Raw genomic sequence first — 23,225 nt, forward strand, 5'->3', positions numbered from 1 at the left:
ATTTTTTTTTTTTTTGTCATCGGAGTGTGTGCTTGTCTTTTTTTTTGTAGAGTCAGAGAACGAGGCCAGTGGGACGGAGTCTTCATTTTCTTTGGGGTTTCCATAATGACGTCATGAGGATGTTGTCTCCTGGCCCCGCACGCCATCCATTACAAGGCCTGCTGGTGAGATGCGCTCTGATCTGCATGGATTTGCGGCATGAGGAAGACGCGTGACGGAAGAGGCGCGGCAGCGCTGAGATGGAGCCTCGGTGAGCACCCAGGCCGTAATTCCCATGACGGACAGTACCATGTGCCAATCCTGGCTGGAGTTTGCTCTGGGTGGCCAGGGAAAGGGACTGTGCAGTGGGTGGCGGGGGGGTGGGGGGTGGGGTGTGAGTCTGTCAGCATTGCTCTGAGATCCCCTCTACAACCCCCCGCATTAGGCTGATAAGCATCCCATTGAAGCTCTTCCAGGATTGGAGATAATGGGTTTTTTGAAAGGATCATTGTGAGCTGGCCCAGGGCCTGTCCTGGCGAGAGGGGCTCATCCCGTCCTGTCCCATGCCGCCCCCACACCCCCCCCCCCTTCCCCCTGGCAGAGCACCTCCACCTAAGAGCAGCCCCCCCATCCCGGGCTTATCTTCAGCTGCAAGGCACTTTCATCCCAGGCCAGTTGTGTAAGGAATGCAGCCTCCTCCTGTGACACCCCAGCCCCGCAATGTACCAGCGGAGCTCGACCCTGGCCCAGCCCCCCCTCCCCAACCCCAATCATCCTCGTAGCAAACGAGCAGACAAAATGACCAGCAAACGAACTCAAGGTGGACAGCTCTAGGTCATGTGACCTCACACATGCATCTAGTTTAGCTGACAGTTTTATTCAGTGTGACCTTAACCCTTGATACACGTGAATGATGCACTGGGGGTAAGTATCTTAGCCAGAGGTGCTATAGCAAGACCCTTTCTGGGATCTGGGCCAGCAGGACATGTCTCTTTTGGCCCTGCAGATATCCTGTCTCGTGACTGTTTCATCCACATAGCAAAGCCCTGAACAAACATCTGCACTGTAGGTTACATTCAAGAAGCAGAGGGAAGCATTCTGCATAGACATGACTAGTGAATATGAAGATTTGATTATGGTTCAAGCGTGATCAAGCTAGACAGGGCAGAAAATCCACCAGGATTCTGCGTCATTCATATGAAGACTTTCCAACATATTCTTCTCCTTTGTGTCCAACCCCTCTCCTATTTTTTCCTTTCACCTGGGACACTAGCTGACTCGTACACTTATTTTGCATAGTTTATTCTATTCTCAGTACTCTGCTTGACTGCCACACTCCCAGAGGTTTTCAGACTCTGTTACTGTCTCAGAGATATTCTCAGCATCTCCATCTGGCTCAGGTTCAACAATCCTGGAGACCTTTGAAACCAAAAAGTCCACTGTAGGTCTTTCTCTGAGCTGCCTGACTGCTCCATCCACCAAAAACAAACACCTCATCCCAGATCTCAGATACATGTGCATTAGCTATAGGGAGAGAGATAGCCAGTATTGGAACCTTGTTGCACCTGTTAGCCAATTAGCAGTTTCATTGGAGGAAATCGCTTAGAATGCATTTCTCAAACCCTTGCCTGCTCCCCTCCCCCACCCCCCTGCCCCATGCTCCAGTTCCATGGCACCTGGTCGATGTTCTACACAGTAATTGTATTCGCATGCACCATGGGGTCCAAGCTATGCCAGACTCCAGATTGAGATCCTGCTCAGAGCAAGCCTGTGAAAGAGGCATCTGGCATTGCTCTGGATGGGGGTGAGAGGTACAAAGAGACAAGTTGGGAAATGTTGGAAGATGAGAGAGGTTGGATATAAGAGCTTAGTTGCTTAGCAGATTCTTAGCTGTATATAAATATATGTGCATACAAATGGATATTTTCTAAAGCAATTGAGGTTAAGTACCATCACTCAGGATATTATAACCAGGCCCCTGGAAAACTGGGAAACTTCTGGCATCCGTCCTGAGACACCTTGTTATCAATGGCCCAAAGTTGAGAGGCTAAGAGAGAGCATCGCTGAAATGACATCTGGTTAAATCTCTGTGCCTGAAGGCGCAGTGGCTGTAGGTGTATCCGCGAGAAAGGCGGGGGCATTGTCGAGGCTGTGGGTTTGCACACACGACTGTGATTGGCCGTACCTACTGGAGAATGAAAAAAGAGGGAAACCCAAAGCTGGGATAGGGGGAGCACCCAGATGTAGAGGAAAAACCTGCCAGTACAAACACTCACTGCTATTTCCCCTTTATCTGTGCCTCACGGTGCACCGAAGGCAACACAAACAGGCGCAGAAAAATGTGAAAAAATACCAAAGATTTAAGAACCCAGTTCAACATGGACTGTGCATGAAGGTATGAAAAATCCGCTGTGTAAGAAAGGCAGGGACAAATGTCTAGTCACAGAGTACAGATCAATCATTTTATTGTTATTCAAGTCAGGTGTTACGCTATAGAGCTGGACACAAAATTGCTGCCCTGTAGAACATCCTCAAAGTGTGAACAGCCACAGAACCAGAGAAAAGAACATTATAGTAAAACTCCCTTTGAGCTAATACTGTTTGTGATTAAGCTGTTTTTTGGAGAAAAAAAAGTTCCCTTTGAGGTAACACGCAAACAGCATACTTATGCGGCGTTTTAGTGACCAGCTCGATAAAATCTTGCGGTCTTCGTGAAAAGGACTCTTCTTCACTTATGACTGACCTTTACGACTTCATGGAACTCCATTTCTTAAGATGCATCTCAGCATGCATTTATCAAAACCGTGCAGGCCTCCTCCATGCCGATGTTGGGCGACTTCTTGATGGGCTGCCTGCTTTTATTTTGCCCACTGTCTTGACGACGGTTTGACGCTTCCTGCCTGCAATGGCATGTTTCCGAAGGTCGGGGAGATGCCTCTATCCCGAGGGCGTCGAGGATAGAGATGGAAGCTAGACTGCTTGAGCCGAACACGGGGCACATGTAGCCTGTTTTAATCTGTTTTAATCGCAGGAGTTTCCACCTCTTCAGTACTTTAATTACATCTGCGGTCTTTGCGGGCCATCTGGAAATAATTTGCTTTCAATTAACTATCTTTCTTCCAATTCACTTTCCCGCTTTGATGTGCATTCCAGGTCTGCCGCCGACGTAGCCACCCATGTCTGTCACGTAAAGCTGACGTCCTGCGCCTACAAATGGAAAACATGAGTGACGCCTAGGCTCCCCTGGAAACAAGTCAGAACTGGGCACTTCTAGTAATCGTTACTGCTTCAGAGGCGACAGCTTCTCACCTACAACAGAGGAAAAAAAAACACAACAAACAAATAAAAGCACTGCGTGTGCACAAATTACTCACACTTCTATTAAATTCTTTCTTGTTTTAATACAGGAAAAAGCTCAGGGCTTAATTATTAACGAGAACACAAAACTCCCTGGCACTGCCACCGTCGTCTTAAATTAAGCTGGCTTTCTCAGTCATTACCACATACATAAAATCAAGGTGGCTAGTGTGCTGCGACCTCTGACCACTCGTCAGCCCAAGCGGGGCTGCTGTGAAGCTCGTTAGTGCCAACGCCCTTCCCGTTGTCAGACCCTTGGCCGGCCAAGTCGCCCGTCACTTCCGATCATGAAAGCATGCCAGCTACCTCACGGGAGTTTAAAGGAAACCGACGCAAAGCTTTAAACAAATGGAGAGGTGAAAATGAACAAATTCCACAGGAATTTATTCCACAATGTCCTCGTTGGTGATGAACCATGATTAACACAGAGCTGCCGACTTTGGCCAACTGGCTGGTGTGAGATTTTCAATTCGAGACAAGACTCCGCACACATTTACATGTAAGAGTTTTATTACCTTGTAAATAGTCTGTACAGTTTACAAACTCCCCCAACACTCTTGATATAGCTAATTTTAGGTTTATAACGGAATAATATAGATTTACACAGAGTCAGAAAGCGTTAGTGTCATGCCAGATGCGTGAGAGTTGGTAATTCTGTTAAAAAAAGCTACAAATACCTATAAAAGACCTAAATATCAACACATCATTGGAAGAAGCTCTTCGTGTTTATAATGATATGCTGGGGTAATAATTCACATATTGTTATGATATTGTACATCATAAATATTTTAGCAGACAATTTTATTCAAAATGATGTATTTTTTAGGAAAGCAGGATAAGACAGTTCCTGGAACACTTGGGGTGAAGGTTCTTGCTCAGTGGCCCAACAGTGGACTCACTCTTACTCATCCTATCCTGCTGAGCCACACATTTATGTTGCGACGCCAAATACGAAAACACCTGGAACTGACAATCGGAAAGATGGAGGTGAGTACTGGTTTGTATTTTACAGTTTGTGGGAACCTGGGAACCCACAGATCTGCATGCCCTGGAGATGATGGCAGCCACTTGGGATTGACCGTCTCCAGCCTCATCATGCCCCAGTACTGAATTAATGGTTATGGAAGTTGTATAGAAGGATAGATGAGTGGATGTTCATTTGCATGGCTGTTTTAACAGTCCAGATTATTTTTATAACAGGACTATCATTTTGACCTCACAAGCATTAGAAAGATCTTCAACAGCCTCTCAGGTTTAGCTGATCTCTCTTCTTAGGCTCTTCTTGGCTGTAATTGCAGTCGATGTCCTCCCACTCTTCCTGGCTAAACTGTGCTGTCCTGGGGATTTACGCCTGGCCTCGGTGTCATGAGGCGCCGTGCTTAATGGGGGAAAGCAGACTGCAGACAGTAAGAGACACTCAGAGGAATGGTGTTTGTGTGTTTGGGCGGTTGTGTGTGCAAACTCACGGTTTGGGGCCTTGCCCATACCAAAAAAACACGCATTCTAAACATTTTTGCAGGGTTGGAGTCTCCGACACTGGAGGAACAACTGGGGTCTTCTCCAGCTGCAGCTCGTCATTCTGGGTCTTAAGGTCTCTCTCCTATAACCCTACTGATGTGTAGCCAGCCCTCAGAGAGATGTTCAGTTGCGTCAGCGAAGGACATCAAAGCAAGGGAGGCTAAGAGCAGAGATTTACGGCGTTTGAACAAACCTGTGAAACTCAGGTCAGTTGGTCGGGTGGGTGTGGCCTGTCATCTTTTCCTTTGCACCTACTGTGAAGATTGCTAGATGGAATAGAAACCATCCCAAGGCTGAAATGGAAAACGCGTGAGGAATCATGTTTGATGCTTACATAGGGAGGACATAGATATTGCTTCCATGATGGCATAATCCCTGGTTGTATGAGCGTGTTCTGTTCCTGCCACTTCACAACTCTGCAAATCCCCTCCTTCACGCGCCTGCATTTTCTCTGAAGCGCTTCTGGGGTCGAGCTGCTGTTCCAGATCTGCCCGCCTGACGTCACCTCACAGATGGCTTGCTCAATCAGGTATTTGCTCTGCACCTTCTCCTGGCCACCTGCCATTTCCTAGGTGACCCAGACCAAGCTACAGATCCCAGGGTTGGGGGATGTGTGCACCATATACCACAAAAGAGCAGCATTACCTTTCATCTCCATTTGCAAGGTGATGACATGGACTTACATTTACTTTTAGCCAGTAAAATAGCTGAAGTGGTTAGCTGGCTAAGACAGCTAGTAATATTAGCAGGAGTGGTTAGCTGGATAAGACAGCTAGTAATATTAGCAGGAGTGGTTAGCTGGATAAGACAGCTTGTATCATTAGCAGGAGTGGTTAGCTGGATAAGACAGCTAGTAATATTAGCAGGAGCGGTTAGCTGGATAAGACAGCTAGTAATATTAGCAGGAGTGGTTAGCTAACTAAGACAGCTTGTATCATTAGCAGGAGTGGTTAGCTGGCTAAGACAGCTAGTAATATTAGCAGGAGCGGTTAGCTGGATAAGACAGCTAGTAATATTAGCAGGAGTGGTTAGCTAACTAAGACAGCTTGTATCATTAGCAGGAGTGGTTAGCTGGATAAGACAGCTAGTAATATTAGCAGGAGTGGTTAGCTAACTAAGACAGCTTGTATCATTAGCAGGAGTGGTTAGCTGGATAAGACAGCTAGTAATATTAGCAGGAGCGGTTAGCTGGATAAGACAGCTAGTAATATTAGCAGGAGTGGTTAGCTAACTAAGACTGCTTGTATCATTAGCAGGAGTGGTTAGCTGGCTAAGACAGCTTGTATCATTAGCAGGAGTGGTTAGCTGGATAAGACAGCTAGTAATATTAGCAGGAGTGGTTAGCTAACTAAGACAGCTTGTATCATTAGCAGGAGTGGTTAGCTGGATAAGACAGCTAGTAATATTAGCAGGAGTGGTTAGCTAACTAAGACAGCTTGTATCATTAGCAGGAGTGGTTAGCTAACTAAGACTGCTTGTATCATTAGCAGGAGTGGTTAGCTGGCTAAGACAGCTTGTATCATTAGCAGGAGTGGTTAGCTGGATAAGACAGCTAGTAATATTAGCAGGAGTGGTTAGCTAACTAAGACAGCTTGTATCATTAGCAGGAGTGGTTAGCTGGCTAAGACAGCTTGTATCATTAGCAGGAGTGGTTAGCTGGCTAAGACAGCTTGTAGCATTGGATTTTGCTAGTTAAACCAGTTTAGCTAGTTTAACATTAGCCTGAATGGTCCAGGGTGGCCTGAGTATTAACTGGCTACTACTGTGACCTATTACATCCAAGGATGGGGGGTTTGAATCACAACACCAGCTCTCAGTATGTTTTGGGATGTGGGGTTTGCATGTTCTCAATATACTGAGTAAGTTTCACCCTACATTCTTTAGTTAGGTGATCTAGTATTTGTAAATAGCCCAGAGAGTGTGCAGGATGTTCTTCTGCCGTGTGCCCAGCCTCTCCGTGACCCTGTACTGGCAAAGCGCTTGGAAGCTGGATTAATTGATATCTTTCCTCTTCCTGGTTATTTATCAAAGCTGAATTACTTTTTAAAACAACTAAACCTAACAAAGATCTATGAACAAAAACTAGATTTCATGCACAGTGTTGCATTGAGAGATTTGGACAGGCTCAACGAGAGCCTAGTACACCTCCGTCTTTGTGTATCTTGGCACTAAGATTCTGGATACTCCACAGGCAAATCTATTCAACCAAATACGCCCAGATCGTTGTTTAATTAAGTTTACGTTTTCAATTAAACAAAGACAAGGCATTGAGTTCATCCACCAGTTCCCACATTGATCTATAGTTAAACTCATGTAGAATTTTGTAAATATTTTGAAAATCAAATAAATGTTTCATGCATAAATTCTGTGAAATGTATGCAGCATTTTTGGGTAAAGGTAGGGTGAAAAAAATATGTTTATCTAAAATATTGGAAGAAAATGGACACATGGTACATGTAAGTGTGTTTAATCTGGCTCTCAGTCACTTTACACACACTGTATATATATATTCCTTTATGGGGGGAGGGTGGAAGGGTGCTGAATTAGGTTTACCACTTTTCTGTTTATATTTGTTTTCTGTAAAAAAAAAATTGAATGAAGGTAATATGCCAGCCATAAGCACCCTATTCTTTTCACGTTTTCTCCAGCCCGTGACACGTTTAGAACATGAGAAAATAAACATGCCATTATATTCGAACAGGTTAGATTAATCCTCCATTATTTTGCCAAGGGACCCAAAGTCAAACACGCGTGCTTGGCTCAGTCAATTCAGCCACCCCCTCACCACCTGTAATGGAAGTTTCCATCCCGTCTCCTGTCAGATCTCCAGGTTAACAGCTGCAACCTGTTTGGCCCCTCAGATGAAGAATCTGGGGACTGACTTGAGGCTTGTTTAATGATCATTCTTTTTTTTCTTTTTTTTTTTAAAAAAGGGAGGGCATGAGTTTGTTGTCTTTGGACCTAACTCAAAGAACACCTTGGGGGGGAGGTGGGCACTAGTGTAGTGACTGATGGTGGCCAACAGGGGGCCCCACACCTTTGGGGCCACATGCAAATGAATGGCTTGAGTGGTTGTAGGAGTATTTCCACAGGACAGATAAGACCCTAATTATAGACGAGTACTTGAGTAGGATACGGCACATTGTGGCTTGACGTCCCCTGCTACTCTTGATGACGTAACACTGTGCAGCTGAGAGACAGCCAGCTGCTTTTGGGTGACAGTGGAAGAGGACTGTATTTACTCTGTCTGGACTGGAATATTAAGTGATCCCTCAAAGTAAACCAAATTACTGGAGAACAAGATTGATTTGACAGTTATTATCGTTTGATGATGTATTAGCTCACTTTCCCTAAAGTATGTAATGGCCAAAATGTCAAGAAGGTATACTTCAACTACAAGTATATACAGGAGGACAGGATACAAATACTGTTTATACTGTATAGGTATGTGCACATCTATTTCAGTCTATATTCATGATCTATGTAGTGATATCTACAGTATGTGCAGATCAACGGTCTGTAAATAAAGACAATGGCTATGAATCTGTTCTGCCTGCACAGCTAGTAAACACACTTTGTTGCCGACACGTTTTGAGTCGGCTGGGAATAAGCACAGACAATGTGGGGTGTCATATTTTACATAGAACACAAAGAGTACAAAACAAGTTTTGTTTTTCACACACACACACACACACACACACACACACACACACAGTCACGTAAACATATCTTTATTTCCATAAGACAAATGCTAATGCGAACTATGACAACCTTAACGCACATGTAGGGTATACCACTCATTCACTTCTATGGAAAAAATGCTAACGCTAACCACCCCCACCCCACCCTGCCCTAACCATAACCATATGTAACCAAGCAAAATACAAGAGTTTTTGCATTTTTAGTTTTTTCATAGCAGTCACTGATTTTTATAAAATAGAGTTTTCCCTTATGGGGACCAGGAAACCGGTACCCATAAGGCAAAAAACCCCCCAGATATTCGTCACGTTATGGGGACATTGTGTCCCCATGAGGATAGGTATACCCGCTCCCCTACCCAGGCCTAACTTTAAGTAACCAAACAATAGAGATGAAAGTTTTCGCATTTTTAGTTTTCTCATTGCAGATTTAGAGTTTTCCATACCTTACCACAACGTAAGGTATACCTGGACCACATATGCATGTACACACATACACACGCATATGTAGATGCATGCACACATACACACGCATATGTAGATGCATGCACACATACGCACGCATATGTAGATGCATGCACACATACGCACGCATATGTAGATGCATGCACACATACACTCGTACACACCACGCAGTACACTTGTGGATGTTTTCAGCTTCTGCAGCCACAATTTGACGAAGCATTTAAAGCCCACACATTATTTTATTTTTAAAGTATGTCGCAAATTTAAGTAATCTTGGTTCAAAGACTCCTTCTTTGGGACTGAGCTTTAGTGATTGCCATTACTATGAGCTTTCAAAGGTCATACACCCTGGATGGGATGATATGTCCTGCTCCCACATATAGAAAATTTGTTGCTCAGTGGGTTCAGATGCTGTACCTGTGGTCAGAAGGTCGTGGCTTCTAATCTCCCTCTTGCTGGATCTGCTTTCTCAAAAATAAAAGGGCATTATGCTTTGGATTAAATCATCTCATAAATCAATTGTGCATATGTGGCGATGGAGTCCAAAAATGGTAAAGATTTCCCCCAGTAACTGAGAGAAATGCTCAGGAAGGCTTGTGATTCCTTGAGTGATGTGATGGGTGGTAAAGTCTGACAAACAAACGGCTCGTAATTAGCACCAATCTGCAACAGAAGCATCATTTCTGTCAGCGCTACATGTCTCCCTCGTGCCACTCAGTCACTGGCCTGCTGCTCTGCTCTGTTTCGTCTGCCGTATTTCATCGGTTTATTGTTGTAAGATTTGTTCAAATCTTTTCATAATGCTTGTTTTGGGAACTTGAAAACAGCCGGAGGCCCTTGGGGGCAGGCACTGGGTGGCCGCCTTTCAGCTCGTCTGGAAAACTACTCCCATAGCCTGTCTCGTATTTACAGGAGATCCGTTCCATGTCTTTCCGGAAAACCCGGATCCATCCACGCATTTGCAGTTAGTTTTTCATAGCAGGGTGTTTAGTATCCTGTAAATTTATGCTGATATCTATATATTAATCTTTGACTGTGTGTTGCTATGGGAACTGGATGTGTGTGTGTTTGTGTGTGTGTGTCACTTTGCATTCAAATCACATATATGGTAAATGCTTTGGGATGAAAAGCAAACAAGGCCCTGTGAATCCTGGTGAAATTGATCTCAGTTTGGGTACAGGGAACTGACAGATTTACTCCACAACAGGTGTTAAGAACACACATACACACACACACATGTACACACACACGCACACATACGCATGCACACACACGCACACACATGCACACACCCACACATGCACAGACGCACACATGCACACACACATGCGCACACACACACACGCACACATGCACACACACATGCACACACACAGACACACACACAGAGTGTATCAGTAATACTATTCCACCAAGCTGTCCACCCTGGAGAGCATTGCAGGTTCCACTCTTCCACACATGAATATGAAGAGAAGTTATAGCCACATTTTTGATTCTCAAGCAGGCAGCTGTCAGGCAGACAGTGACATATCCTGAAACCCATAACTGTGACACAACAGAGGTATCCAAGTTACTAAATGGCATGTCGAAATTGACCCTTAATTTATATGTAAGATTTCAGTTCAATGATTTGTTTCCGTTGATTTTAGCTTATTGTACTGATGTAATCTGTTTTGCTGCAGGTTTGTATGACCTAAGAATTTGGTTGGTTGTGCTTGATTTTTTGATTACTTATTGTTACCATAAATTCAACTTTTTAATGAACACATTTATTAGAATCCCCTCTGAAAATGGTTATTATGACTTTTGTTAAGCCCTGAGGACGACACGCTGAAATAATTTACTGCTGGCGTGTGCTTTTTAATATTATCGTTTAAATAATCTACCTCAGAGTATTGAGTTGTGAGAGGAGGAGAGCGGGCAGATCGCAGTAGCATCTGCGGGATGCTTCGTGAAAAGGTTCTCCAGGGTAAAGCATGGGGGCGTCACGTAACGCTTATAAGCGAATTCGCATGGAGTGCTCCGCTCCACTCTCCAACAAAGAACAAATCCTTCACAGTCACACAAATCTCCAAGGGCTCCTGGCCTTTCTCAAGTGACGGACCGTTGATAGATGTCGAAACGCCCACACTGACATAACCATGGTTATCCATTTTGGTCATGTACGGACAATTACCCAGAATCCAGTTCGGTGTCTAATGAGTGGTCATGTTTTCCTATCGATGGCTCAGTGTCGCTCAGTGAATTAGGATGCTCTGTCTATGATCAGAAGGTCATTGGTTCTTATCCAAAGCTTGGCAGAATAGTAACACCTTTGGGTCCCTGAGCAAGGCCTAATTATTTCAGGTACTGTCTAACCCTTCTTTATCAATTATACTTCACTTTGGATAAAAGCATTTGCTAAATAAATGTATGAAGGTATTGAGTCTTCCACAGTCCATTAATGTTAGTCACCCCTCTGATCATGTCCTCTCTCGGTCGGGCCTGTTCAGTCAGACCCCCGACCCTCCTTATCTGTCTGTTTAGCATGCTCTGACGCACGCTCCCCATCCCCCTCTGCCAGCCCATCGACACCTCCATTCCAAGGGCGAACCCTTGGAACCTTTCACGCATTTGTCTTCACCTAATTTTTAATCCCAGATACTTTATCCGAGACAGTGAGTTGCAGATGTATGTGTCTGAAGGTGCCTGGCATAGATTCCTATATCAAAGCGACTCCTTCACGTCTGTCATTCATGCATTTAGCTGTGATCTCCATCAGTATGGACCACTCTGCTTTACTTGTACATTTAATCTACTTTAACTTCATCCAACATTTGCCCAAACATGATTTCATCTCTTTGGACATTTGTGCACTGTAAGCATATATAAATTACACATGAAGGAAATACGGGACAATTTATTTGAATGCTGTAACTGTATCCACCACTTCTGCATGTTGAAAGGTTAAGGCCTGACATTTTAGGCAGGTACGATGCTTTGGAAAAGATGTCTTATATGTGTTTTATGTGTCTACTGGAAAAACGTGACATTTTGAGGTTTGATTCTGATTACGCTCAGAGCACTAGATTAAGTGCAGCCCACAGCAGTCTGCAACAGAACATTCTGGAGATTGACTTTCTGGAGGAACTTTGGCCGTAAAGAGAGTCACGTTGCAGCGAGCCTTCGCTTCTGCACCCATTCCACCTCAGAAATCAAGCCTCAAGCAGGACTCCGGTAATCCCAAAGAGCTATTGCTACTCCTAGACTGACACATGTCAGCTTTTCGTTATTAAACGTGATCTCTTACTCTTGAGAGTGTCCAGGAGGCCTGAAGCAGCATCTCTTTCTCCTTCTCGCATGTGATCTGCTGCAGCTGATCCTGCGACTGGCTCTGTGGCCTCACAGGTGCCCTGGGCAGTACGCTGAGTCAGCAGATTCCTCACTCCCCTCCCCTCTTCCGCTCTCGCTGTCGGATCCCGCCTGCCGTAAATGGGGTGGCCCCATATGGATCGATCAAGGCCCACAGAAACCGTACATTCCTCTCAATCTCTGTACAGATTTGGCACCAACCCCAATCTCGGTATTGTCAATATAGCATTAGGAATATAACACCATTCCTAACATTTTCAGACCCATATAGAGATGGCTTTGTTCATTTTAGAAATCCAGATACTGTAGCTTATGTGGTTGATCTGCTGTTTGCATCTCTATTTGTCAAACATGCACCATTTGACAATGGGCAAAAAGTGTAGCTTATTGTTTTCAGTGCTATTAAGTACATATTCAGGTTCCCAGTTAAAAACATATAAAATTTTATATTTGATTAGCAGACTGCTTCCTTTAAAACAGATGTTCTTTGTTTTTTAGGGGCAGGGAAATACCTAAAGGTAAAACAATTAAGGTCACTGTAGTACCGTGAAACTAAAACAGAATGTGAGTTTCAATAGCGACAGAACACACAGCCAAAGTCCTCAATGGCCTGTAATTCTGGGTCAGCTCTCTGCATAATCCACACCTACATTGCTTTCACCAAAGACACCTATGCCAGAAAAATGTCAGTTCACAATGCTGACTAGTCAAATAGGATTTCTTTTTTTTCTGGAAAAACGCTGGTCATCTCCCTTTTTTCGCTCAACGCAGTTTCAGTGTAGCCTGAATAATAATCATTATTTAAGATTTAAACTGCCTGTACTAATAGGCTTTTAAGCATAAGAAACAGCCTTTGACTATAAGTGATGGAAATCTAATGAAGGATCAGTTGCGATCTCAAACGTTAACCTCATTCCAAGATGTCTTGACGTACACAAAGGAACGAGAAACTGGCCTGGATGAGATTGATTTTTTTTTAGATCCAACATCCAGCTTTCAATGAAGAGTTTCACAGGATAAAAATCCAGGGAATGCGACTGCGAGCAGTAAATCTCATTCTGTTGCCGCGAAGATATCATTCGTAGCCATGCAGAACGCATCTAGGCTCTTCCAATGCTCTACGATGCAAACGATGAAGGTGAATATCAGGTCAACCACGGCTTCAATATGAGCACCTCACCGTCCCTCTCAACCGTTATTTCTGTGATACAGAAATGGTCCATGCAGTAAATGGTGAACTTGCCCTCGCAGGTGATGCAATTTTACACTCGTGTGGTTTTTCACAGACCTTGGCTAATGTCAACGCCAGTGTCCCATTTCAAATTACAGTGTTACCCTTAACAAAGTCTACATTGAAAGTGAAGGAATCCAGCACTATTCTTAGATTAGCAGATAAATTGCTGACACCTTGGGGAGACTCATGGTTTAAAGCTGCCCTCCCCCTCACAGCCCGATTTCCATATGAATCCAGTTATCGCTAGTTCTTTGGTTTGTGAAATAAAAACCTTCTCTCCACATTCTTCAACAAGTTGGGTTTGCTTCAGGCCGAGCTAAAAGAAAACACGCCGAAGGAAGTGTGATTCTGAATGAATGCTGTTGGTATTACAAGGAAAACAATATCTGAGGGTCTGGGGACTGGGCAGCACATGTGCATGTAAGGTATATCTATGTGCTGTTACTGTGTGCCATAGTCCCGTTACAGACTATGGTGCACGTACCTTTGTGGTCTCTGGTGTGGGTGATCTTCTTGCTTGTTTTCAATCTTGTACTCAGAAATCATTGCTTTTTATGTATACTGCAAAAATGATTTGATTCATCACCAAGATCTTCCACATATATATATATATATATATATATATATATATTACACCACAATCTAAATTATGAAAAACATTCTATTCTATTCTGCACTTGGTGTAACTCATAAAAGACACACATAGTGTGTGATTAATGCATTGACGTAAAAGGGTGAACTTCCAAGACCAGCCTGTTACTCGTTTGTAAGCAGTTAACTGTTCACTTGCAGTTTATTAGTTAATGGTTTATTATCATGCAGCGGTGGTCATAGTGTCAAGGTGAGGGTTTCTTTAAACTCCCTGTTATATTCTTTCAACTCCTCTCTCATAGATCTTTTTGCTGTACTCGTGGAATTGACTTGTTCCACAGTTGACTCACCGGAGTGTGACGTTCTTGCTTTCAGACTTTCCGGAAAAGGGTATAACTGGCACCCAGAATAGGATGTCATTAGCAGAGTGTGGTTGGGTGTGTGAGACAAAGCGGTGCCAGATCGGGCTGGCGCTAGCAGAGCCCTTGATGGTATCTGCCAATGTTTCCAAAATCCACTACAGGACCATCCCAAAGTCCCATTGTTAAATCAGTTAAACAGTAACTCTCTCCACGGCTGTTCAATCAAAATTCAATCTCGTCTATGGAAACGGGACAGGCTCACCCAAAGAGGTAGGTGTTGCCCCAGAAACTGAAGCACAATATCTGGAAGTTCTTGCCCCATTCAGCCCAGGATGGGTGCTGAATTGCTTCCACCCCTATTTAATTGCATTTTTAAACTAATTTCCTTTTGCCACACTTTTCTTGGCTTAGTGCTTCGGTTCAGGTGGCTTGTTCCTGTCAAGCTCAGTCAGTCTGAATCACCCAGGACATCTGACCCTGCTTTCATTGTACTTACTGGATTTGACCTTTTCAATTTCAGACGACTACGTCAGGCTCGGGGAAATGCAGAACTCTGCACTCAGAATAAAAACATAAATGGTTAAACTGCCATTATGCGGTCACGGTTGGTAAATCCCTCACAAATGGTGGTCATAGCAACCAGTGAATAATGGTTAACGATCCCGGATTGTACAGCCATGTGACGTCACGCCACCGAATCGTTTGTTTCCCATCAACCTCGCCTAACTTATTGCTTCCTGTTATAGAGCCATTTCCAGGACAGGATGGCGCACTTTGAGGTTACATTTAAATTAAGCTAAATGAGAACAAAATGTTTTCTGAGTCGGCTGCATGTGATGAAAGCTTCTGTTTTGGCTCGGCACAGTCCCTGACTCGTGTTATTTCATTTACGAGCCGGTTTGTGTCACCACAAAATGCAGAACGTCCTTCCGTCAATTTAAATATTCCGTGCCGGGAGAGTGAAAGTTTCCCATTTTTGCGGTGATCCATCTGCTAATTAATCGCTGTGCTACAGGCTAGATATGTGTGAGGAAATATCCTGCCTGTGTTGTTCTAGTAGCATTTTTCAGGTTGTTTGGTGGAAGTTTTTTTTTTTTTTTTTAATGATCTGTGTTTGAAAATAAATGAACATTAGTGACGCAGACGAGTCCTCGCTGGAGATTCCTCCGCGCTGGATCGGTCTCTTGTCATTTCTGCGAGTCTCGTTAAGCATATGAATCAGCAGAAAATGGATAAATCGGCAAGGGCCATGGGTTCATCGTGGCATTGAGTAAGAAATTAGCTAACGATGTACTTGAAAATCAGAATAAAATGACAGGTCTCGTTACATGAGCCGGTGTTTCAGGGAGAGCTGTCAACCTCATGTCAGCTAACTTTTTGCTGGATTACTTGACACTTAACTTTATCAACAAATTTATTAGGCAAAATGAAATAATAGCTATTTAAAAACCACCAGTTACATTTGACAATATCAGACATCATACGTTAGGCATATTGATTTCTGGGAGGTGCATCAGGGGAACGTACAATGAGAACTTGTTGACTGGGAGTATGTGGGCAATAAAACTTGCCAACCTGGATGGGGTGGGCTTGCAGCTTCTTGCCAGCAAATTTTACAGTCACTGAATAGTGGAATGACAGATTTCATGGACATTGCACATCATTCGCGGGTATCAGGGAACTGCTGCCAATTTTATGGGAGTCTCCTGGAGCATCATGGGATGTCTGCAATATCACCGCTTGCCCTGTGAGCCTGGACTCAGGCATGTCATGTTAATGATAACCCCAGGAAGCTCCTGTCCATCCTTCCACCGCTCTGTTATCGAGAAACACGTGCAGGAATGACCGCTGACGCACATGAAGCCAGCACACTGTTTATCATCTCTTTGTGTATGAGAATACTTACATCTCAGTACCTGAGGCATGTACAGTGTTGCAGGAAGCTTGGGAACAGGAAAACACCTGGGATTTGCGGTACCCAGAAGGAAACTTGTGCAGAGATGAGGTAGAAGGATCGCTGAATCTTTTTTAGTTTAGATGACTGTGCTTTTTGTGTAGTTTGACTTATTTTTGGTTTGATTTACTTGTGATTATGACATCGCGCACACTATTCCAGTGTGGTTTATCTCGTTTACCTCAGCTTTATATGTAATACTGCTCTAATTTCGCTAAATAGGTCTATCTAAACATTTGCTGTTTAAGTACATGTGGTACGTGGCTCAGTGGCTTCGGATGCTGTATCCATATTCACTAGGCTGGTAGGTCAAAGCCTGGGGTCAGCAGAGTGTTTAAACTGTTGGGCCCCTGAGCATGGCCTGTAACTCCCATTTGCTCCAGGAACTGTCTGGTCCTGCTTTCTCAGTTGTGCGTCACTTTGGAGAAAAGTGTCTGCTATATAAATAAATGACATGCATGTGTCTGGTATCATCCAGAATCTGCCAGCCTTCCATCATGAACAAGCTGATGTCCATAATGCAAGTCATGTATCGTCCTGTCCAGATGTCTTAGTCAGGAAAAAACACTGAAGCAAAACATCGGCTGAAATGCTGCAGTGAGCAGTGCAAGATCTGGCGGAATGTTCACTGAAATGCGCCTTCACACCGAATCGCTGTGTACAGTTTTTATTAAACATCACGGTTAACTGACAGCTGTTATGAAACACTGCAGCTACATATGTGTCATACGAAAGTAAACATGGACTCGACAGAGCGAATGAGTGACCTAATTACACTGTGGCAGAGGACTTGAAGCAGTTTTGTGGGACAAACAGGTGTGCTGTTATATGATTATACTGTATGTACTTGCATAGATTTGCACACACTGCACAGGCAAACCACATACATGTGCATAGCTACACATATGCACACATAGACTCTGCATGAACTGCATATTATTCATGTCTGGGGGGATGCAGTGCCTGGTTCTGCAGGTTAGGCCTCTGCGCCTCTGTCTCAAGGTCACCGGTTTCACTCTTCTGCTCACTTGGGTAGACGCATTTCTGTTAGGTCCCTGGGCAAAGCTCCACCCCCTTTCAATGTACGCATACAAAACGCAAATATTGCTTTGCTTATTTTTATTTCATAAATGCACAATTTTTCCAGATCCAGGAATCTTTATCTTATTTAAAATCTAAATGTAATCTAAATGTAAATAAATAAAACCTCGTGTCCTAGTCGCATTTCTCCTTTCTCCAGAGGAAAACGCCGGAAAGACGTTCCCATCTCCTCTGCTTTCTCTTGGCATGCTGCTGTCAGATGATGACTCAGCAGCCCTGAATAAACATTGTTATACAATCGTATCGCTGAGGATGATAAAGGTCTTTCAGCATCAAGAGGCTCGGACGTCATTGGGGGGGGGGGGGGGGGGGGGAGGGAGCGCGAACGGCTGCCGATCTGTCATTGCCAATCAGGCATCTCTTGAAGCGGCATGTCGGGAGTGCAGAACATCAGACCACCTAGAGGAGAAGTGGCAGCCGCAGCAGAGGATCAGAGCAGCTTAAAAATGAGGCAGACTTTCTCCACGAACATCTGCAAACCTGTCTATTCTATGCTTTTTACCTTCACATCTGTGAAGAGGCTATAGGGCACCCGACCTGCATTCTGTGGTCTTAGGTATGTGAGCAATAGCATGCTTAATTCTAAGAGCATTAACTTTTTAAAAATGAATTTGGGCCCATGTAACTGACACCTACCAGTTACAAGATCACAGCATCTCAAAGTCTTCAGATTTCCGAACCCTCTCAACTGATCGCACAGCTAGGGCCTTGAGGTGAGAAAGTACAGACATTGAGGGAATTACAAATTAATGTAACTGTGTTTTTTCAGGATGCGTAGATGCTACATCAGCGGTTAGCACTAGAAGGGGGTCCCATCACCCCTGCTACAGGATTAATTAAGCGAGAGCTGAACGCGGCCAAATATCACGCTCCCCCCCCTAAACCCAGATCCCCGGCCACGTAACCAGGCACCATGTGAGGAACGCAAGGTGCCAGGACTGCATTCAGCTCCTCCCGCCACACACAGAGAGCACCATTACTGTTAACGAGGCATGGGCCTTGCAGGGCGGAGGTGAGAATGTATGGATGAGTGTAGGGCAGGCGTGAGGGGGGGGGCTTCTGGCTGGGGGTCTTTGGGTATGAGAATGCACACGTGTGAATGTGTGAACACATGTAAGAAATCATGGCTGCAGGGGGGGGTGGGAAAGTTGTTTTCGCAAAGACATAGTTTGCCCCCCCCCCCCCCCCACAAGGGATTTTTGAAACACGTGAGTGCTCTATGACATCTGCCCCCTCCATGCATATGAAAAGTACACCCCAGGAGAGAAGGGTGATGTAGACACTTGTACCCTGAACCTTGCAACCTCTAGTTGAAGGAACACCAGTCTGAAATACAGTGTGTGTGTGTGTATGTGGGGGGGTTAGGGTAGGGTGTGTGTGTGGGGGGATAATCCACTACAATTCTTAGTTTTTCCCATCCACTGGCTGGCCCTGGGGTGAGCAGGGGGTGTTTCTTTCCATAATAATACCAACACATAATTAACCCTGGAGCACTCAATATGCTCTTCCTGGGATTGGCTTTCCAGGAAAGTCACACGTGCCCCCTATCTGTCAGGGGGTGTAAGTGCGGCCTCTAGCCTGGCAGCTGTTCCCCTTCACGCCGCATGAGCTGTGCCGGCTTTATCGGACACGCTCCGTTCTATCGGACCCGGTCCGTGAGTTTAATTGTTCCACGCTGTATTCTTTCTTGCGTTAAATAAACGGCTCTAAATTTATTTTTTGGGGCAGGGCGACGGGAGTGAGAATGAGGGGAAGGCATGAAGCTGGTATGGGGACACATGCTTTGTTTAATCGCATTGGTTTCCACAGATGTGGGGTTTCTGCGTCTTTTGCCAGGGAACAGAGACACGTGACCTGGGGTGAGGGGATGCTGAGTGAAGCTGGAATCCCAGGGGCCCGGTTAACGCGGCGGAGGAGTTGATGTGCATGAGGGTGGCCCAGTTCGCTCTGCGTGAGTTTCGCAGAAGATCCATTGACTCATCTGACTTTCCATCACATGAATGATGCTCAGCGTCTTCGTCTGAAATCCGGATCCGATCATTCTATAATTTCTCCGGAAGCATGTGACTTCCACGGAAAAATGGAATATTAACCATTCCAGAAGGATGGACTATCAGGCTACTTATCAGATCACTCAGTTAAGAGGGAGCAGGCGGTGAGCATGGTTCACTATGTTAGGACGCTGTGCCCATCATCAGAAGGTTGCTTGTACAAATCCAGGGGTCAGTCATTTTACTGTTGAACCCCTGAGCAAGGCCCTTAACCCCCAATTTCCCTAGGGAGCAGCTGACCCAACTTTTCCCATTGCACATGGCTTTGAATAAAAGCTTCAGCCAAATAAATAAAATGTAAAGACTGAGCCTCGGCCATTTTTCGCAAGCAAATCCAACACAGAGAGTTACAGTTTTGAAAGTAGCCGCCTTTTCTCAGTTTGTGTGATTGTTTTACATCCTTGTTTTCAAGGGTTAAATTCTCAGATCATCCCACATTTACTCCCTTGCCTCGTCCCTCCAGGCTGTTATTGCTTACATGTAAAATGCAAGTTTAATCACTTTGATGGAGGACATTATTATCTACCTACACTATGTACTGTATCTTTTGTCAGCCCAGAAGGTCTGGAGTAATCACTGACTCGTTACAGCCTGATATACAAAATGAACAAGTTGAAAAGGAGTCCTTTGTGTTGATTGCCCTTGGCATACTGAGATTGTCAGCTGGCCATTGGTCACAGTCCTTTCCCAGGATTTTCTTAAGCGTGGCTAGGAATCAAGGCCAACATTGCAAGCCAATCAGAGATGAGAAAACTCATGTTAACAAATCTCCCTTCTACAGTATGCTTGCATTTTTCCCTCCGCGGGGTGTTTCTGAGTGTCAGTTTGTGGTTTTGGAGCATATAAGAGAAAGATCCTTTACATGCCTTTGTTTGCATATGTGCATATAAGAGAGCGGGGAGGGATTATGTCCTAGTGATGACATTTTTCTTGGCTTTCCTATTTCACAAAACCATTTACAGCTTTAAATGATGTTAATAACATTAAATGTCATCAATGGGCAAGAGACCTCTAGGTGGCCACAGAGCATGTAAACAAACAGTCTCCATTGTAGCCAGAAATATGACTTCATAGTATAGGCCCCTGATAAAGGGTTAAGAAAATATTTTGCACAAGAAATTCCTGTCTTATGAAACAACTTAAGCAGAACCCTAAGGATGTATAAAATTAAATTACATGCCACATTGTCTTACAGAGGACTTGCATCCCATCCAGGATGTACCCCAGCTTTGTGCCCCTGTGCTGTCTAGAATATGCTCTAGACCCCCAGTGCAACTATGACTAGGGCAAGCACTTAGAAGCTGAATGGATGGATGGATGATGGGTGGATAGATAGATTTTTAGAAGCCTCACTAGAAAAAGCAGTCTGAAGATAGGGTGGGTGTATGGAAGCATGAATGGTTGGACTTTTTAAATTTTAAACAAAAGAATTTTTGTATGAATATTTAATTGACATTGTGGATTTACATACAGTACATGCTCTTCATAGGCAGTAGTATGGTGTATGTATTATATGCAAGTAGCATTTATAAAATCCACTAATACTGATAGACATTCAGTGGTCACTTTATTAGGTACAGCGGCTTGTGAATGCAAACAGCCTCATTCTCCAAATAGCTAATCGTGTGGCTAGAACTGAATACCTACACCATACAGAGAAGGCCGAGAGAATTACTGCGTGGCTGAGAATTTTAATGGCTAAGATGTATGAGGATTTTAAACAGTAGTATTGATGGTGCCAAAATTCATGAGTGGCAGTTCTGTTGCTCAAAAGACGTCATTTCCAAATGGCCAGACTTGTTAAAGCTGACAGGAAGACCACAAATGCGGGAGAAACAGCTCAGTAAAACAGTGGTGTGCAGGAAGGCATCTCTAAATGTACGGCTTGTCAACCCTCGAAGTGGCTTTAGAAACAAAACAATGTCCTACCTGGTAACATCTAATAAAATGGTCACTGTATGTATAACACACATAAATTTGAACTTGTTTTGTTTTACAATCAACTCTTGGCAGTGTCCAGAAAGCAGGTGCTGAGTGGAGTATGATGAGTATGAATGGAGAATGTGGCATGTAGGTAGTGTGTGTTTTGTTTTGGACATCCATCGTCCTTTTACGAGCTCCAGATGTTACCTATAAATCCCAAACGAAGCCTGAGTCCACAAGCAGAATGCCGTGTGCAGAAGGGCCTTTGACGTCACCGACGGCCCCTATAAAGGCGAGGGGATCCTCGGCGAAAGCTTCCTGACGTAAATCGGCGGCGTGAGGACGCCGCGACGGCCTCACGCTGACAATTCTTACCCCCAGTCTCCTTCTTACCCCCCCCTCGGTCCTGCCGACTGATGTATTCATCTCTCCCTCCCAAGTTAATGGATCACTCCCTCCCCCTCTATCACAAGATTTTCACTCCACAAGTCTCTCAAGGCCCCCCATCCAATAAAAACACGACTTCGGGGATCATCTTGATGATTCGGCAGTTCTTGGTGAAACAAAAAAAAAAGGAAAAGGAAAAACGGTCGTCTTTTTCAGTGCTTTTATTATTTGGACCTGTAGTGTCATGCAATCTTGCTCAGTGGAGAAGCTTGAACGTCCACCAGGAATGATTCTGGTGATTTGCCCAAGAAGACTGCAGACAGAAGGCCTTGTAAAATGAGATATCATTTAAATGAAAAAATAAAGTTTATTTGCAGAAGTACTGGTATATTGGAATTACTGCATATCCCCTCCTGCCCTCCTGTTTTTAAAGCATACACACCTGAGAGGCAGCGGGGGTCTGAGTGCAGGGTGAGCTGATTATGCTACACACCCTAGGAGCATTTTTCAGAGGGTTAAGGGCCTTGCTTAAGGGCCCAGTGGAGATGTGGCTGTCCTGGCGAATACGGGATTCAAACTGCGACCTTCTGATCAGAGGCAAGAGGCCTATCCTCCTGAACCACACACCAACCCCCAGGAACTGTTATGGTTAAAATAAACAGATTGAAAGCCGATTATGGAGAGGTGACTATCCCAATGCAAGGATGGAAGATGGTGTAAACAGCTTGGGTTTTATTTTGGGGTGAACATCACACGTGAGTAGAAAATTGAGGTCCTGGACACTGACGGAATCTTACTGGTCGTTTCTGCAGACGTCAGTAAGGTAAGCCGACACACCATGCGATGTCAGGCCTTCTTAGACTGCCTCGTGGAGTGCTGTGTGCCGCCGAAACCCAATATGGCCTGCAGAGAAAATCAAAGCGGTGTGCCATGACTTCCGAAGCCACAGGGTACTTCCTGGCTGCCGATCCCACCCCCCCTCCAATGGGTGTCTATAAAAAGTGCCCCAGGGGGGGAATTTCCTTCGGCCCCGATCTCCACCAGCATCTGTTGTTGCCTCATTAAAAAAAATAAAAATCTGCTACCTGACCAGGTTTGTTTCCTGATATCAGGGAGATTTCCCAAAACTGTGATCTGTTCAATGCTACGGTGTAGGAAAGAGTTTTGTATTTGGGAGACGGGAGACAAAGCTTTTACACAGATTTATTTATTGCGTGATTAATGGAGCCAAATTAAATATTGGGGGATACATGC

The sequence above is a fragment of the Brienomyrus brachyistius genome, chromosome 1 (genome assembly GCF_023856365.1).
Source record: "Brienomyrus brachyistius isolate T26 chromosome 1, BBRACH_0.4, whole genome shotgun sequence".
NCBI classification, from domain to species: Eukaryota; Metazoa; Chordata; class Actinopteri; order Osteoglossiformes; family Mormyridae; genus Brienomyrus; species Brienomyrus brachyistius.